Genomic DNA, 12,475 nt, shown 5'->3' with positions numbered 1-12,475 from the left:
GTTGCAGCCTCACTGGATCATTTGGCAGAGCTGATCGTTGAGAGAGAAACATTCGTGTTGTTAAGGAGCCGCTGCTCATTTCAAAATCAGGTCATCGTATCAGTTGTGTTTTTGGTTTTTAACTCTCAGCACTATTCTGCTTGTGTATTGAAAAAGGCTCTTTCATTTTTTGCCAGAAATGCTGCTGTACTCACACTTTCCTCCTCTGCTTTTCAAGTGCTTCCAAACACAAAAGAAGCAAACAAACTGAAGAAAATTTAACACCTCTTACCCTCATTTTTTTTTCACCATTAGAACTACTGTGTTTTCTCCACTTATTCCAGGCCTGGAAAAGTTCAGCGTGAACAAAATAAACTTCTCCTTGTATGAATGTGTTCTTTTTTTTCTTTTGTTCCCCACAACCCTTCTGCTAATTCAAAGAGATTGCCTAATGGTGTCTGTTAAACACCTTCTATGTTTAGCTCTCCGAGGACATGAGGCGTGTCTTGCAGCTTTTCCCTCCAGTTTTAAAGGATTCAGCGTTATCACAGCTCACTTTCACTTTTGAAGCTCGTAAGATTCCTTCTGTGTGACTTCCTGCTGGAGCTAATTTCACCACCTATGAACGAGAGCAATATTTCAGCAAAATGAGAAGGTGACAGTGTAATAACTCAGTGAATTTAGTCAAATGCAATTTAATGGCACGATCACAAATTCTGATTTAAATACTAAACAAAAATTTCATTCACTGTTACACATTGTTAGTTTCTCTGTTCAGTGGTCATTTCAAAGATATTTGTGGGAACATACAAGAAACAAACCTCATATGTTGGTAAATTTCAACAAAAAAACAACATGGTAGCAACTTTGCACGTATGAATATACAATTTTTGATTCCACATCACCGTTTTTACATGTCAAAATGGCACAAAACTGGAAACTTTGCTTGCCACACATCAAATTTGACTAATGCTAGAAGCCTCAAAGTTGGTAAAATGCCGACCAAAGACTGTATTTTCAGTAGGAAATAGGGACACATCTAAATATTTATGCACTTGCAAGAACTTTCTAGGAACCTAATGCCATCATCATTTGAAAATTATGCACATTCTTCAGTTTTCAAGGTCCATAACAACATTTCTGGCCTCAGCTGACCGACTTTTTATTTGAATCTGCTAGAAAACATTTTTTTTTTTCTGTGACCTCAACAAAATTCATGGCAGAGTTATATTTCTGGAGAAAGCGGCCTCACAGGAAACATATTAGTTTGAGGGTGAAATCACAAAAATTCCCAGCTCTGAAAACGTCTTCTCCAAATTTAACCAAATCTAGTAATAGACCTTCATTTCACCTCACAAATAACAAATTAGTAAACTATGAGATGGCAAATTAGCATATTTCCTGAATTCTGTCTGAACTGACACTGACTGACTCATACACTTGCATTCAAGGAGCAATGGGAAAGTTGTTAAAGTCAGATTATGCATGCAGGATTTTCCAGGAACTGACTATCAGTGGTTGTCATATTCTGAAACTAAACAGAAATACAGCATTTCAGAATGAAATACCACACGTTACTACAACACACAAACTTTAGTTATTAGTATATCGAGGTATTTTACTTCAAAAAGATCTCAAATTTTATGTAATATTATGCATTAGTGTGGAGTAAAAACAACTCATAAACTACTCCACCTTGACAAACCAGAAATGATGCTTGATTGATGATAACAAATGCATTATTCCTGTGATTTTTCTGCACAATGATTAGTTTCACTTCTTATTTGACTGAATTTTAGTGACAAATTTGTTTCCGATGCACATTTACAGGCTCATGGTTTATTTTTTGTGTCTGCAAGGGAATGTTTAGAGTCTTAAATGTGAAAAAAGCACATTATTTGTCATGATTCCTGCTCTAGCCCCTGCCCTTCTGTCTCCCTCCTTTTTTCCTGTCATCTGTCTCTCCCTATTCTTCCTGTCTCTCGTTGTCTTGTATCTCTGGCTCCCTCTGTCTGTCTGCATGTCTCCCTCTCTCCTGTGTCTCTCCTTCCTGAATGTTCCACCTGCCTGCAGTCTGATTGCAGCAATGTGAATCAGCTGTCATAATTAGCTCACTCTAGTCACCTGTTTGCAATTCCACCTCTCAGTATTTAAGTCAGTTCTGTCATTTACTCCCTGTCGGATCATAGACTTGCATCGCCACTTGGATTCTGTTTCTCCCCCTCCTGGATTTCTCCCACATGGACTCAGTTCTCCTTCTGGATTCTCACCTGCTTCAGTCTCCAGCCTGCCATAACCCCACCTGGACTTTTGTCACCCTCATTCCCGGATAACTGTCGGTCCCCTCTGTCTTCAGCTGTCTGTCTGCCAACCTGGCCCCATTAGTTCTGCCCCCCCCCCCCCCGGTTTTGCAAGTACTTCATTTTGTTGCCTGGTTCAATTATACCTGTTTGGTTTTTGTAGGTCTAGCGTAGCTTCTTTTAGTATTAGATTTGGTTTAGTTTTCTCCTGGTTGGTTTTCTCTTTTTGTATTGGTTTAGTTCCTGTTTTGTTAAAATAAAACCTGTTCCTATTCACCACCTGTCTGCCATGTCTGTGCCTGCGCCTGGGTTCTCCAACCCCCCCATAACATTATTTTTCTCATATCATACTTTGCTGCAGCACCTCTTCTCACCGTTTATATAAAATGCTCCGCTTTAGCTCCTGTCCCTTCAAGGTCGCCCCTCCCGAACAAGCAAAGTCTGCTCTGATTGGCCAGCTGGCACGATGGACGTGAGACAGTGCTGGTTTTGTAGCTCTAATAGAAATGGCCGTAGTGAGGAATTAATGTTGGATTGCAAGACATCTTCTCATGGTAAATTAGCCAATTGGGAGGCACTATGCAAGTTTGTTACATTGTGATGTCGATAAGTAACAGAAGAAAACCCTGGACTGCAGATGAGCCATTTCAGGCTATATAATATCCCATATAAGGAAGAATAACTCCATTTGGTTGCTCTTTTCAGAATTTTTGCATGCACGAAAACTATACAGCACACAAAAGGAAAAACAGAAAGCATAATATGGGCTCTTTAAAGTGAATCTAATCCTATTCTGTTCTATATTTGAAGTTTATTCAGCTGTTGTAGATGTGTGCTGTTGCTGCCTATACTTGCATAAAGAGTTTGAATACTTATTCCACTTTATGAAAAACTCACCAGGATATGATGCACATGAACTGCTCCGTCAGGGCCTTGTCACCTCCATGCATAGTCATGCAGATTGGGATGAGAGCAGGAGATGACAGTAGTCAAGGCCAGGATGTCCTTAACATACAGAACAGGTGATTTGCACAAGGAAAAGGCAAAAGAATGGCAGGCAATTTCAAAGCCAAAATCCCCAGGAGGGAGCTTTCCACTGCCATTATTGGCACTAGTGGTGGAACTAGCAGCTACACTGTGTAGACAAGTAGCGGAGTGGCCATAATCACTGTAAAGAACTCCCTCTTGGGCATTTTTTTTTTTCATACTTCAGTGACAAAGCCATGTGCAGCTTGAAAGGTACAAAAGCAAGAAAGATAGAAAAGCAGCTCCCTGGATCCCAGCAGATTCAGCATAGGAGCTGATTCTGGTTATTGAAGACATGCTTTAGTTTGTGGGAATGTTCAGCATGTCTCTGACCAATCAGCTTCCCTCGCTGTAATTACCAAAAGAAGCGATAGAAGACAAGATATTTGTGGCACAGAGTCACTGCGTCGTCTTGACATGAATAATTTAGCAGGGGAGACAGTAACAAAGAGTTTAGGATTCAAAGGGGAAAGCATCAAGAGAATTCATATGGGCTGCCCCGTGACTTGAAAATGTAAGCCTGATGTAATATATGCACTGTGTTTGCATGAATGCCACCACTAATGCATGTGTGGCATTTAGTGTCACGCCTTTTAAATTCATATTCTGAAGGTCAACATCCTACTGGAAACCACAAGATGCTTTTAAGTCCGGACAGTCTAAGGTTACCTTGGCTTTTTGTCATTTCAAGGTCAGAGCGTATTTGGAGATTTCTTTCACTCATTCCAGCTATTGTGCAGACCTCAATTCATTTGTTGACAACACAGTTTTCTTTTTTCCTTTCTATTTGCCCACAACAACCTTAGAAAACTGTGAATGAATTCCATTGTGATTTTCTTGTTTGGACAGAGAGCATATTTCTGATAAACTGCTCAGAACTCTAAGCAACAACCTTCACGCTGACTTTGGCGTCCAGTTGGAAAAGTGAGCTCACTCCTCCGCTGATAAGATTTGCTTCGATAACAGTATCTAGAAAGACATCTCAGCCTCTCCACACAAGGTCCCCAAAGGAATCAAGACCTTGCTTTCTCCGTAGCCTCCCTAGAGGTGTCTCGGCTTTCCGCATATTTTATTCAGAAGCGTCCGCAGATAAAGGGAAATGTGGGAGCTTTTACAGATTGAGAGATGGACCACGCACTCCTCTGTAAATAGCTAGTATATAATAGTTTGTCATGCAAGTTCTGCATTCACAGAGGCTCCACGAGGTGCTCCATCACCTCTGGAGAGGTCCTTGCCTTGAACAGACAGATCACGTCTTTCCTCATGAGAGGCAGGCAGGCAGGCATATGGAGGAAGCCGGCTATGCAATTTATCTCTGCTTTGACTGGTGTTTTATTTGATGCAGCAACCTAAGAAGGACAGAAAATAATGCTCATCGCTGTCCTGAGTTTTATTAGATGTGGATATAAGACTATTCACACATCTGACAAACTCACTCCTGGTTTTTTCTTTGCTAAGAGTTACATGAGAAAACAGATGCATCTCCCATTTCTGCATTTTAAATGTTAATCTAGAGGTTGGCTTAGTTGTGCACAAAGACTGGAAACAGAAAGAAACAGCAGAGAAAATTCACCTAGCCAAATCTAGTGGTAACTTCCAGGCCTCAAAAGTAAAGCCTTCCAAAAAACTGCAGTTCCTCAAATGGCCACTTGAGGCTGCTCCAAAAGTGAGTCAATCCCCATAGATGTCCATGTTAAAATCTCCATCTTTACAGCAACAAATAAACATGTTTACAGTCTGGTACAAGAACTGATTTTTGTCTCTTTAGCTAAATTCTCCATTAATGACAACTGTACAGAGGGGGGATTTGTACATAACTCACCCATTTGAATTGTATTAAGGCTTAAAGTTATACCTAATTACTAATGTGACCACTGACAAACAGTCTAACTCTCAGAGACACTTACCTTCACTCAGGCTCCACCGCTTTGCTCATTTTTTTTAGATTAGGCACGAGGTAAGGAGTCAAATACCGCCAAGATGGTGGTCAGAGTCATCACAGAGAGCTGCAAAACTGCTCTTCAAGAAACCTGTAGGTTTTTATTTACTTTCATATACTGTCTCTGCTACCTGCCAACACTTCTAATGCTAGTTGTGAAATATAACCAAGTAGATTTGCTGAAGTACTGTTCTCAAATACAAATTCAAGACACCTATGCTCTGGGTATTTTCATATCATGCAACTTTATACTTCTACCACATCTCAGACTTAAATATTGTACTTTTTCATCTACTATATCTGTCTGACAGCTTTAATTAATAGTTATTTTTCAGATTTTTTTCTACCCTTTCTTTATAATGAAAACTGCTCATCTCCAAATGTGGGGATTTTAAATGTTTGTCATAAACTGAAGGATTATATGTTCATTAATGACCTTAAAAATTTGTCTTATTTCATTGGTTAAATACATTTTTAAACAACTTTTTGGATTTGCTGGAAAATGATTGTCACCAAAACAGGGTTGTTTATCTGAACTTTTTGTGTTTCTAAGAGAACCGTGATCTTCTAGAATATGATGCATTGCTGTCGATCAATATAAAAGTAGCTAAAATTAGCTTAACTGTAATTAACTAGAGAATTTAAATGTGGCATACACATTAATGCAACAGTAATATTTATCCAAAAACATCATGTATAAGAGTAAAATACGGACAGGGATTATTTAACTTTTACTTTAATATTTTAAGTACATTTTTCTGACAATGGTTGCATAGTTCTATTTAAGGAAGCGTTTGGATCAAGGACTTATACCTGTATTGTAAAAACTGTGTTTTCATAGTGCATTATTAGGTCTTTTCCTCAATAAATGCTCCAAATACTTCTACTGCTGTCTAAAACTCAATAATTACCAGGTTTTATCTCATTTGTTGTATCTGTACACAACAAAAACAATGTGTAAAATAATATGTTGTGGTTTTTCTGTGCTATTTCTTGGCTAACTTGGGATAAAACCCCACTTAAAACCATTTTGGATTTTTGTTTAGGGTTAATTAGCTCCATATTTACTATTACAGGTATTTCCCAGAATGTTGAACTAGTAAATGAAGCAGAATGGGACTTTTCAAAGGTATGTCTAGCAAATAAATATGATATCTTAGACATTAAATTTGACTTTCATAACGACACACACACACACACACACACACACACACACACACACACACACACACACACACACACACACACACACACACACACACACACACTCACAAAAGACAGATAAATCAGAGCTCCAGTCAAGATAGCAGCAACTTCCAGCCCTTCGTACATGCCGTCAGGCTTTTACACGGCGCGCTGCAGAAACACACATTTATTGGGTGGCAGCTGACTTGAGGTGTTGCTCTCACCAAATTAAAGGTGCAAACGCTCGAGTGTTCAAAGTGAAATTCAAACTGCTCCAGTCATGCGAGGCGATGTGACTTTGATGGTGGCCCCGAGAGGTTAACATACTGCAGCTTAAGACAAATACACACAAGTAGACACACAGCACCAGTAAACAAAGGCATGAGACGAAAAAAGAAAGATCCAAAGTGGGAAGGGAAAACTGTATCAAAAATAGCCACATTTGGGGTCATTTTCCAACCATACTATCCAGTCGTTGGCTTTAGTGTCATTATGAGCCACCATGGTAATAACAACAATGTTCCTTGAAACTATTTGTGCTACTTTTACTGTTTCTGGTTGTATTTTCTTTCATTCCATCTAAAAGCTGCATCTGGTGAAGTCAAACTGGTGAAGATGTTTCCTCATTTTTTAAAATTTGCAGAGTTTAAACCACCATAGACTGCACTGAAGCCACTAGTCCTCACTAAATCCATGCAATGCAACCAGTCAGGGACAAACACATCTTCAATTTAAATTCATAAATGAATACTAATCAGCTGCAACCCGGCAACTGAGGAGGCCAGATGAAAAAGATGAATGTGATTTAATCATTGAATAACATGGTGGAGCTGTGGCTCAGATGCATACCATTCGAAAAACGAGCCTGATTGTGTTGAGATGATGGTGCCTGATGGTGTTTTTGTCTAGATTCTACTGTCTTCTGCTGCAGTTGAGTTCTATCATAACAACACATCAGTGAACTTTCATTTATACTACCGGTCAAAAGTCTGGAATCACTTAGAAATGTCCTCAAAAGCTTGTTTTTTTTAGTGAAGATAACATTGAATTAATCAGAAATCCAGTGTAGACATTGTTAATGTGGTAAATGACTATTGTAGCTGGAAACAGCTGATTTTTAATGGAATATCTACATAGAGGTACAGAGGAACATTTCCAGCAACCATCACTCCTGTGTTCTAATGCTACATTGTGTTAGCTAATGATGTTGAAAGGCTCATTGATGATTAGAAAACCCTTGTGCAGTTATGTTAGCACATTTTTTTTATTATCCCTTATTAATCCCACGAGGGGAAATTCTGATTTTGGAGCAGGTAGGGTTAAGGGCCTTGCTCAAGGGTTTATTTTTCTCACATTTACCAGTCGTTTAGAAATGGGAGTCCCAGTAGAGGGTAATGTTGGTCTGGATTGCTCAGTGAAACTGCATGTGTGATTGATAGCATTTGGATCATTGTAGTACAACTGAAATGTGAGAAAAGGCTTACTTGGCCTGTATGGGGCTCGAACCCACAACCTTGGCATTATTAGCACCATGCGCTAACCAACTGAGCTAACCGGCCACAGTGAGCTAATTGGCCTTTTTTTTTTTTTAAATGAATAAAAGTGTGAGTTGACATGGAAAACATGAAATGGTCTGGGTGACCCCAAACTTTTGAACAGTAGTGTATATGTGGTGTGAACTAGTGGTGGCTTTAGACTAGGGCTAGGCCACTTATCAGCCTGACCAAGTACCGTGTCACCAATTTTATGATTATCAGCATTTTTATTGACTAATTATTGATAAATTAAATACTTCAGGTCTGATGTAGCCTCCTCTCTCTGTCTGTCATCAATCTGTGGTCTCAGAAATGTCTCTCAAGCAGCAAAAACTGAACAAAAACACCAACCGTTGCTACAAACCAGAAAAAAATTTGCTTCTCTCACAGAGGGCGAGGCTATGCTAATGGCTAGCAGGTAAGTTAGAAGGCAGCCACAGATTAACCTGAAACAAAGTCTGAAAAAAACAATAAGTAATAGTGTTTTAAGATCTGGACCTTAGTAGATAATTAAAGCAATAAAACGGTGAAAGATTAATAAAATAGAGAAGAACAGCAGACATACTTGCAGGAACAAACTGATCAATCTCAGTCAAACAGAGAGCGTCCTAATTTAATCACTCCCGTTTCTGTTTTACATATTCAGTTATAATCACCCTTATTAATGAAGAAGCCCAGTTATGAATGACAGATTCTCTGAGCATGTGACTACATGCTGTTAAAACTTTACATTTAATGTTTTTTGGGTCCAAATATCGGCCATCAGTCTTTCTTGATTACCAATTATCTGCATCGGTAAGGTCCTAAAAATAAAGCCTTACCCTAAAGCCCTAAATAAGGTGGATTCTACACATTGTTAAAACAAGAAGAAAAATTTAAAAGAGCCTTTTGACACTAATTTAAAAAATAAAAAGTTGTATTTTTAAAGATGCATTTATCATTTCTTTTTAAATAAAGAAAAAAAATCTAATTATCAGGTACCATAATAATAATAATAATAATAATAATAATAATAATAATAATAATAATAATAATAATAATAATAATAATAATAATAATGGCGACAAACCAGATTCTGCTCTAAGGAGACTTTATATGTCACGGTACCATCTTTTCTCTCCCCAGTTCCTTGCATTTCTACTGTTTTCTGTTTGTCTTTTGCTTGTCACATTCGTCTTTTTTGTGTATGTGGATGCAGCCACCTGTCCCTGTTCGTGGACGATCACTTGACTCACCTGAGATTCATCACTAATCAACAGCTGCAGCACTTAAACCATGATGCATTAGTTCACTTCTTGCCAGATTTTTCTCTGCCCCATTATTATTCTGTGAAAATGTAAAACTCTGTACATGTTTAATGCATTCATCGCCTTTTTGTACTTTTGTATTTCTTGTTTTGCTTCCTTCAAGCCTAATTTGTATCTAGCTGCTGTAACATGTAAATTTCCCGGGTGAGAGATCAATAAAGTTGATCTTATCTTACTAAATGCCACACTCAGATGCCTTCAGTAACCTGCAGTTTATCAAACACCACTCACTTGAAGATTTCAATGCCAGCCACCTCTTTCTGCAGGCTTCACTCCCCGTTCCTAAGAGACTCGTTAAGATCAAACCTTTAACTGTGCAACTGAATCTGTTCTGCATTTGAGTTCAGAAAACCTCCATAATCCCTACCATTTAAAGCCTCTTTAAGCTTGTTGTTTTGGTTTTATTGATTGTATATTTCAGCTTTTCATATTGTGCATTGAACTAAGAAAAAATTAAAGTTGCCTAATACAGCCGGTTTTAAATCGCCAAAATTACACTTTTATCACAGCTAGAAACTGTAAAAGCAATGGGGCAGTGTTGGATTTTCAACTTTCTGATGATATTGAATTAATCATTCATAGTTAGAAATGCTTTTCCATCAAGAAAATTACTCAAATAAAAGCTTAAAATCTAGATATTTCATCAAAATTACTATATTGTTTGGTGCATGTTTAATCTTCTGTATTCTGAAAAAATAAATAAATAACATTCTGCACTTCTTTGTGCAACCAACATACCATTAGTGATTCACCTGCAAGTAACAGAAAAACGACAAAAAATCAGCGACTTTTCACCTGAACTGCAGTTTGTGTTTACAGAGAGTACTGAGGTAAATAGGATGGAAACAGAATAAAAACCTAAGTAGCAAAATAACTAAAATATGTGGAGTCACTATTTTTTCCACTGTTGGTAACACCTGGAAAAATGTTGTACATGTTGATTCTGTTATTTATTTATTTGTTAGAAAAATTATCAAAGAAATTCAACAATTTTTTCCAGATTTTTGGCAATATAACCTCATCATGCTACCAAAGAGACATTTTTGATTTCTTTCTACTTGTAGCCAGTTTCATGCGTAGCATTTCATTTTCATTTGCAATATTTTTATAACATGTACAGTAATTCACTTTCATGCACTACACTGCTGATGTAATGTACAATATTTTCATTTTATCATTTCACTATCATGTGTGATATTGCCTATTTTAACTACAGTATATAGTATGTTAGAAACCTCAGTACAATTGCCAGAATTACTTTTTACATTTCCATTCTAGTCTTAGCGTACATATTTTATTTCAGTAATGCATCATATTTGTATCTCATTGCTCTCTACTTTTAGGCACTGTGTTTCTTATGGGTTTTTTTGTTTGTTTTTTTCTGTGCAGTATCTGTCTGAAGTGCCAAGACATTACTCCCAATTAGTCATGAACATGAAATCATTCTATTACCACTTTGATATGACTATTACTGCTTTCTCTTCAGTCCTCGTTAGTATAGTGGACAGTATCTCCGCCTGTCACGCGGAAGACCGGGGTTCGATTCCCCGACGGGGAGTTAAAATTTTCTACCATCTGCTGTGTGTTTCTTTAGAAATATTGAACAAGTACGACAGAAGTTACTGTTGCTATCGTTCTTGTGACAGGGTTGGATAATTTCCGTTCACTAATTGATAGGATTAATCGTTTTATTCAGAATAAATACGAGCCAATAAATATGTTTCCGCCCGGTTTCGAACCGGGGACCTTTCGCGTGTGAGGCGAACGTGATGACCACTACACTACGGAAACTACATGCTGTTCGTGTGGCCATCACCGAGATCTCACATTATGTCAGCTGCTATGCGTATCTAATTGTTGATGGGTTATTATTGGTTTTTAACGCACTTAATGACCTGGTTCTTTCGTATTTATCAGAATTTATCAGATTTACTTCCATCTTATGAACCCTAGTGTTTTTTTTTTTTGTTTTTTTTTTTTGTTTTTTTTTTTTTGTTTTTTTTAATTAAACCTAAAGTCACATCTCCGAAGCAACCTTCCAGAGGCTCTGAGGGCAGCAGAGAGTGTTGATATTTTTTAAAGACAAACTCAAGACCCACCTTTTTAGTTTGGCTTATGATTGATTTAATTGATTTTAAGGATTTTACTTGTGTATTACTCTTCTTAGAAACAATTGATTTCTCTATTTAATCACTTATGTACTTATTTTAGTCAATTTAATGTAACGCGTATTACTTGATATTTTTTGTCCTTGTGTTTTTAAATTCTTCATTTATAACATGATGTTGTTGTGTTATATTTCAGTTGTTTAAAAAATGCTATATAAATAAATTGAGTGACTGATTGATTGATTGATATATTGCAAAAAAAAACAAAAAACAAAACAAAACATAAAAACCAGCTAACTGCAGTCATGGCAAGTGAGCAGAACTAAGCCAAACTGCTTGTAGGCTAGTTAGCATTTAGCTGGTAAAGAATACTGATATTAAAGCTAAAGCAAAATGTAACTTGTATTCATCAGGTGAAACAGGGACAGGACTATAAATTAATGCTAAGTTACTGCGTGTATTCTAATGAGAACATCACAGATAATTGCAGTATGATGAACTTATGACCCTTCGCCTCCCATTCGGCGTTATTAGCGCTGATTGAGCTTGAGACATTTCCTTGTCTTTATTGCGGGTGAAGAAAGAGAGAAAATGATGTGATTAAAGCCCATCGATTGTGAGATGTCTTCACGAGACATTGAGGGGAGCTCTCGAGTGCCTGCCGACGCCTCATTTGTAGTGAAGAGGAGGAGATAATGGATTCCATCTCCTGCCTCCTTTATGGCTCGTGACAGAGTCGGGGCGTCATCAGCTTGATTGTCGCCGGTCAGTTGTGACTCTCTGCTCCATCTTGACGTCTTTCTGCAGCTATAGGAGCATTTTTTCTTTTTTTTGTGTGTTTGCTGACAGCCAGTGAATAGACACACCCCGCTTCCAGATATTTAAGCTAATGAAAGGAGAAATTTGCCAAACCATGATATGATACCTCTGCTTCCATTAGCTTTATTAGGACTGAGTGCAAAATGACTTCCAATTAGAGTTTCCTAGACAACACGCTGGCTATGCATAATAATCTTTGTGTCTCAACCCCCGCTTTTGCTCCCACTGCTTTTGCACTTGTCAGGAAATTGTTTTGCCTCTCCCCTGGCCTTTCAGA

At 37.8% G+C, this 12,475-nt stretch overlaps 3 non-coding genes across 3 annotated transcripts; 1 reads left to right on the top strand and 2 right to left on the bottom strand.

Annotated features, from left to right (window-relative positions):
* Positions 1-7,914: 7,914 nt before the first annotated feature.
* On the bottom strand, positions 7,915-7,988 carry trnai-aau (transfer RNA isoleucine (anticodon AAU)). The gene has a single exon. It is a non-coding gene; the product is annotated as a tRNA-Ile (tRNA).
* A 2,769-nt stretch (positions 7,989-10,757) lies between these two features.
* trnad-guc (transfer RNA aspartic acid (anticodon GUC)) lies at positions 10,758-10,829 on the top strand. Its single transcript has one exon. It is a non-coding gene; the product is annotated as a tRNA-Asp (tRNA).
* Positions 10,830-10,989: 160 nt separating this feature from the next.
* Positions 10,990-11,062, bottom strand: trnav-cac (transfer RNA valine (anticodon CAC)). Its single transcript has one exon. It is a non-coding gene; the product is annotated as a tRNA-Val (tRNA).
* Between the last annotated feature and the right edge of the window lie 1,413 nt (positions 11,063-12,475).

This window comes from Amphiprion ocellaris, chromosome 6, assembly GCF_022539595.1.
Source record: "Amphiprion ocellaris isolate individual 3 ecotype Okinawa chromosome 6, ASM2253959v1, whole genome shotgun sequence".
Lineage (NCBI taxonomy): Eukaryota > Metazoa > Chordata > Actinopteri > Pomacentridae > Amphiprion > Amphiprion ocellaris.
Note: the sequence above shows the minus strand (reverse complement) of the source record. Positions and strands in the feature narration are given on the sequence as shown.